Genomic DNA, 7,320 nt, shown 5'->3' with positions numbered 1-7,320 from the left:
GAGGCAAAGAGACTGTAAGATTATCATGGTTAGTTGATTTTTAGATATATAACATGTAAACCTTTTGCTTATAATTAAAAGCCTGTGAGTAAGCTGTAACCAGATAGTCTGGGGTGAAAAAGAGCATTGCCAGGGTTGCATAGAGGGCAGCTATCCTGTGAAGCAAGGTCAGGGGTAGCTGTGTTGGAATGTTGTGATATATGCAGGCGTTAAAAACATAGGCCTTTCACAGTGAACAGCAAGGACACCATGGAGACATGTTCCGTTTGTGTTGCTATAACTATCTCAGATATTAGTCTTGATGGTAAAAAAAACAGATGATGTAAAGGTGTCATAAGACTAGAACATGCGTAAGCCAAGGTGCTGTGGATGTGGCATCTTTATGATTGGATTTTGAGTTTGGAATATAGGCCAGTGATTGGTTCAAGAGGATTCCATCGGTTTTGAATGAGAGAAAGAAGGGGTCTCTCAGACACTTAGGTTGTAGAGGCATTCAACAAAGAGCTTGGAAACATCCACCGGATGAGCTAAGGAGGCAATCAGGTTGGTGGAGGACCCACACACGTCAGACCGGGTGGACGAGTGAGCTTAGAGGTTAGGGCCAATGGCTGGACTCGTGGTGATCACGTCTTCCATCCAGGGCATAATGGGTACAGGTGCAGCGTCCAAAATCCGGAGTTCCGGAATCTGGACTCCGGGACGATTCGTGGCAGGGTCGTCCAGAATTCCGTAAAATGTTCCGGAATCCCACCGGGCGACCCTGCCCGACCTCGGGGCCTCTCCGCTGCCTGACCTTGGGGATTCACCTCGCTGCCGCTTGCCTTGCTGCCCTTACCTCGGGGCCTCCTTGCCGGCCCGCGCGAACTCCTCCTTGGCAGGGCCCCGCCCGACGATGACATCCTTGACGGGGCGCGCTGGCCCGACAACCTCCTTGGCGGGGCCCCGCCCAACGCCAACAACCTCAGCGGGGCCTGCCCGACAACCCCCTTGGCAGGCCTGCCTGCGCGAACACTTCCTCGGCGTAGCCTGCCTGCGCGAACCCCTCCTCGGCGTGACCGGTCCACGTGAACTCCTCCTTGGCGGGGCCCCGCCCGACGACGACATCCTTGGCGGGGCCCACTGGCTCGACAACCTCCTTGGCGGGACCCCGCCTGAACACCACCTCTGCGGGGCCAGCCCGCCCGACAGCCTTCCCAGTGGGGCCCCGCCCGACAGCCTCCTCAGCGGGGTCCCGCCCAACGTAAACACCTCCTCGACGGGCCCCGGACGGCCGGAACAGCTCCTCGGTAGGTAACCCCACCCCCTCAAAGACTTTCCAAAATCCGGAAAAACATGAAAACAGTTCGGGACGCTCATCCTGTAATATAAATCTCAATTGCACCTTGTTTAACTACTGCTTAGATGCTATAACATAACTATTGTGTATGTAGGCACTCTGTTAATGACTCCATGAGGCAGGGGTATGGTACTTAAACTGTGAAGACTGTAGTCCTTTATTGCAGCTCCTAGAGAGAGGACACCAAGAGGTGAGCTCCCTTTTATACTGGGTTACCTGCAGTGTACAGGTGACCCTTAGGTCTCCAGCAGCAGCACCCTCTGGTGTACAGGTAAGGTGTGTACAGGGTGAAGGTACATTGTGTTACAGTACATCATAACATTGTAGGCATGCATACATAACAACACTCCCCCCTAAGCATTTTTCAAGTCCTTATTGCCATGACCTGGGGAGGTGATCAGTAGTGGGCTGTGGGAGGTTGCGGTGAGGATTGCATGGGTGCCAGGTGTGATCCCTGTGCTTGAGGCTGGCCACATACATTTCCCCCCCCCCCCACACACAGACCTTGTGGGTATCACTGTTGTGGGATCCCTTAGTGGGTAGGGTACACACTCTGTAGAGTGGGTAAGTGTGTGGTGGTGGGCAGGGCCACAGGACTGTGTGGGCTCCTTGTCCTCCATTGGTGGTGGAAGTCTGGTCATCCCAGGGTCCGCCAGGAAAGCTGGAGGGCTGCTCCCGGTGCTGGCCCTGGTGGCCAGGGGGTGTAGGGCCGGTCTGGGGCAAGTTGCCAGTAGTGGTGGCTGTGTTGTCCATTGACCGTTGTCCCTGCAGTGGGTCTGCTCCCACTGGGTATGTGTGGACCCTTCCTGGGGCATCACATTTGTCCCAAGAGTCCAGGCTACATGGTCAGGTAGCCCGCTGAATCTGGGTGTCTCCCACGAGGGGATTCCACTGGCATTTACATTGTCCCTGTAGAACCCGGTGTCCTTTAACAGTCTACTTTCTGTATACATGACACATTGGCTCCGATCATACATAGTCACGTCCACACTGTTATCTCTCTTTACATTATTACTTACAGCATTTACTTCACTTTCTTGTATCTCGGCCTCTCCATACATGGTTACATTTGTCATTTTAAAATTTCTATCATCATCATTAAGCATTACAAACTTGTTCTTAACATTACTTACACAAACATTCATTTCATTTTTCTCATCAGTTGCTCCGGCATCACAATTCAACGTTACATTATCATACCTGCATTCGCTAACTGCATTTTTAACTTTAAAGTCCTTGTCATCTTTAGAGTGAAACTGTCCCTTTAAATTCTTTGGGTTACCGGTCTCCTTTAAGGGGCCTTCCAATCCGGTTCGCCGCTCGGTGCCACGTGCCGCTCCTTCAACACTGCCCCTCGTGATCTGGACATTTTGATTGTAGGTTCTTCGCCTCATGGTGCGGCCACCATCTTCTCACTCTCCTCCAGGTAGGCTGTGGTGATCTTTTCCTTCACAGGTTTAGCCACAGACGTCGGGAATCCACTTTTTTCGACGATATTCTTCCCTTGGAGTACTGCCACGGCCCGGCAGGTGAAGTCTGGACGTTCGGTTTTGGTGATCTCGCTACGGAGTTGTGACGTCGTCGCCGTGCAGTCAAGGTGGACGGTAGGATTTCTAGGTGCAGCGATGGATCCATGTTCGGGACTGCGTGGGATGTGGATTGCTGGAGCCCGGAGACCGTCGTCACTTCGACCAACTTGGACCTGCTTCGTCTAACTTCTTCCCAGCAGCATTGGATCATCGCTGGCAACGATCCACAGGGGGAGTTTGTTCATCACGGCGCCCTGGGAGACCTGGACGTCCACACTGCCAACGACTGGGATTTTGCCTTTGGTGTAGGTGAGCAGCTTCGCCTGGACAGGAGACCGTTTTGGTCGTTTGGCGGGATTGATCCAAAGTTTTTCAAAGGTCGTCTGGCTCATCAAAGACTGACTCGCCCCTGTGTCGATCTCCATCGAAACTGGAACTCTGTTGATGTCTACTTCCATCTTCCACGGGGAACTTTCGGTGGAGCAGGTATAAACTCCATACTCTTCTTCCAGGGGTTGAGCAGCTTCGTCTTCATCAGTGCCAGAGCCCAGGTGATCAGCCAACTCTTCAGCGACGCGGTGAGTAAAGCTTTTTCTGCAAATTCTCTGAAGGTGCCCTTTCGCGTTGCAGCCTTTGCAGGTATAGTCTTTGTAGCGGCACTGGTGGGCCTTGTGGTTTCCTCCACAGCGCCAGCACGGGGCTAGCCGGTTTGCCCCATGTGGCGGACTCAGGGTTGCAGGACTCGGGGCAGCATTTCTGGCTTTAGAAGTAGCCATTCGGTTCACTGCATTCGTTAGTTTAGAGTCCTGGGTTTGGGTCAATATTCGCTTGGAGTCGCTGACCGAAATCATGTTGGCCTGGCTCACTTTAATTGCCTTCTGCAGGGTGACTGTGATGTCCGCAGAGAGCAGTTTGTGGAGGAGGCCCTCGTGGCCGATTACGATAACAAATATGTCTCTTAGTGCTTCGTTAAGGTGGTCGCCAAAATCACTCGGTGCAGCCAATCTTCATAAATCTGCAGCATACTTAGCAATTTCCTGGCCTTCGGGTCGCTGGTGGGTGTAGAACCGGTGCCTGGCTGTGAGATGCTTTCTTTGGGTTTTAGTTGCTCCTGTATTAAGGTTACAAGTTCCCCATAGCTCTTGGTTGTTGTCTTCGCTGGGGCTAGCAAGTCCCTGACGAGGCCATGGATGGTGGGCCCACAACTACTAAGCAGGATGGCCCTATGCTTGTTCAGCAGTGTAGCCGGTGTGTCCCCATCCAGGTCGTTGGCTATGAAGAAGTGTTCCAACCTTTCCATGAAGGCGTCCCAATCTTCCCCATGGGTGAATTGTTGAAAGTTGCTGAGATTCGACGTGTGTGTAGTTCATGACCTCGTCGCCAGTTATTGTGTATGTAGGCACTCTGTTAATGACTCCACGAGGCAGGGGTATGGTACTTAAATTGTGAAGACTGTAATCCTTTATTGCAGCTCCTAAAGTGAGGTCACCAAGAGGTGAGCTCCCTTTTATATTGGGTTACCTGCAGTGTGCAGGTGACCCTCAGGTCTCCAGCAGCAGTACCCTCTAGTGTACAGGTAAGGTATGTACAGGGTGAGGGTACATTCAGTGTTACAGTACATCATAACATTGTAGGCATGCATACATAACAATAAGTCTCACTTACATTGAACAAAATATAATTACTGTCACCAATACCAGTCGTCAAATCTTTTGAAATGTAGGCGTGAAAGGGTTAATTGGCAAAGACCTGAAACTCTACAGGTTCCTCTGAAATGATACTAACCTGAGTGTTCAAGAAAACAAAAGCAGCATGTCACTGAACCATACAGAGCAAAAAAGATTCTAGGTTCAATTCCAGGTCCATTCTAAGTTACTGAATCTCAGCAGGTGTGTAGTAGTTGGGGTGCAACCACAGGCTTCAGCACCCCTGGGTTAAGAATGGAAAATCAGCCAGCGTTCTCCCACCAGTGATCTGGACCCCTGATGGAAAAGGCACATATGTGAATTTTGGCTGGGGGCAGTTTTGGGCTTGGTTGTGATGCAACCCCCATGAGTACTCACTGATTTACACTCTCTAACCCTCGTGTTTTTGAATGGACCATTGGGTACAGTGCCAGATGGTACCCCAGCATGTCCATTCATCAGAAGTGGAGAATGGCAGAAAAGGAGGGAATACTGAACTAAAATAAAAAGTGCATCAGCCTTACCACCCCCTCACACTGGAACATTCATCCCTGGCCCCCTGACTCACTACTTCCCTTCCCTCCTGTAGAAGCCTCCTCAGAAATTACTTCTTCCATCTTCCTGTTGGTCACCATCCTTCACTTTATCTCCATTTCTCAGTCTCCCGATATTTTCAGTCTTTGTGAATAATTGGAATGTTTTATTATGCGAAAGGTGCTATATGTGTGAAAACATTTACTATGTTATAGGGAGGTACAGTAACCGCTTTTTACCCATAAAATTGATTTGTTTTTACAGTTCTATAAGTTTTCTTTTTAAAATTTGTGATCTTCTATGAAGGCACATGTCCTCTTTCCTCGCCGATTAATCCCTTCACTGGTTCCCTTTAGAATTTGCATCTGCTGCATCCAGAAGGGCAGGGAAAGAGAATGAGAAACTAGGAGACCTATCCAGTGGCTCAGCTGTTTAAAGCAGTGAGCAACTAACCGTAACCAAGTTTGCTGGCGATACAAAGATGGGAGGAAAAGCAATGTGTGAGAAGGACACAAAAAATCTGCAAAAGGACATAGACAGGCTAAGTGAGTGGGCAAAAATTTGGCAGATGGAGTATAATGTTGGAAAGTGTGAGATCATGCACTTTGGCAGAAAAAAATCAAAGAGCAAGTTATTATTTAAATGGAGAAAGATTTCAGTACAGCGGGATCTGGGGGTACTTGTGCATGAAACACAAAAGGATAGTATGCAGGTACAGCAAGTGATAAGGAAGGCCAATGGTATCTTGGTCTTTATTGCAAAAGGGATGGAGTATAAAAGCAAGGAAGTCTTGCTACAGCTATACAAGGTATTGGTGAGGCCACACCTGGAATATTGCGTGCAGTTTTGGTTTCCATATTTACGAAAGGATATACTTACTTTTAGAGACAGTTCCGCGAAGGTTCACTAGGCTGATTCCGGGGATGAGGGGGTTGACTTATGAGGAAAGGTTGAGTAGGTTGGGCCTCTACTCATTGGAGTTCAGAAGAATGTGAGGTGATCTTATCGAAACGTATAAGATTATGAGGGGGCTTGACGACAAGGTGGATGCAGAGAGGATGTTTCCACTGATGGGGGAGACTAGAACTAGAGGGCATAATCTTAGAATAAGGGGCTGCCCATTTAAAACAGAGATGAGGAGGAATTTCTTCTCTCAGAGGATTGTAAATCTGTGGAATTTGCTGCCTCGGAGAGTTGTGGAATCTGGGATATTGAATAAATTTAAGACAGAAATAGACAGTTTCTTGCGCAATAAGGGAATAAGGGGTTATGGGGAGCCGGCGGGGAAGTGGAACTGAGTCCATGATCAGATCAGCCATGATCTTATTGAATGGCGGAGTATGCTCAAGGGACCGTATGGCCTAATCCTGTTCCTATTTCTTATGTTCTTATGTAACCATGACCAAGAAGATATCAGGTTCGACAGGCATTCTGTACTGAATTTGCTGATTTTGGCAAACACAGGTGCTTCAATTGGCATTAGTGCCCCTTGGAAGGTCTCTACCTCCTGATTTCTATCCAGTGACTCCTGCTAAAAGTGTGCATGTTTAGACATTAAGCAAGGACAGGAAAACTGTGATATCCCAGGATAGAATAGCCTGCTAACACTCCGGGGTAGACCTTGAATTGTGCGGTTGTGCAAAACGGGTGATAACAAGTCGCCAGCCCGTTTGACTTCAATGAAAATAAAAATGGGGAGAGATGTAAAACGGACTGATGACCCGCTATCACCCATTTTACAATATCACACAAAGTTAAGATCTACCCCTCCCTCTGTAGTTTACACGTTATGGACATTTGGTCCATGTATTGTGGGACTGTACCCAGCAAGGAGTCATCACCTGCAGGAGAAAGAGTTGAAAAAAGGGAGAGAAAAAACATCGGAGACTTAGGACCAGCAATACACACCTGATGATTCCTGCTTAAGTATATTTCAATATTTCCTTTGTTTTTATAGTAACAGCATAAAAAAGTAGAAACATTAAAATCACAAGCTCTGGACATGTAGACAATAAATCACACATTCAAAGCAACCAATCTGAAAATCTGCTTGTGCAGTTCTGTCTAGACAGTCTACTTTGCAAGAAATTTGCAGTCAAGAAAGTGCTAGGCATTGCAAATAATTCAGTTGAGAAACTGGAGTTGAATTCGGCGCAAAGTGCTGCAAAAAAATGTTTAAAACAACCAGCTGATAAATGGCATACAATAGTGTCCTACTGTATGTACCTGGTCAGCA

Source organism: Pristiophorus japonicus, chromosome 14 (assembly GCF_044704955.1).
Source record: "Pristiophorus japonicus isolate sPriJap1 chromosome 14, sPriJap1.hap1, whole genome shotgun sequence".
In the NCBI taxonomy this organism is placed as follows: domain Eukaryota; kingdom Metazoa; phylum Chordata; class Chondrichthyes; family Pristiophoridae; genus Pristiophorus; species Pristiophorus japonicus.
This window is presented reverse-complemented; position numbering follows the sequence as displayed.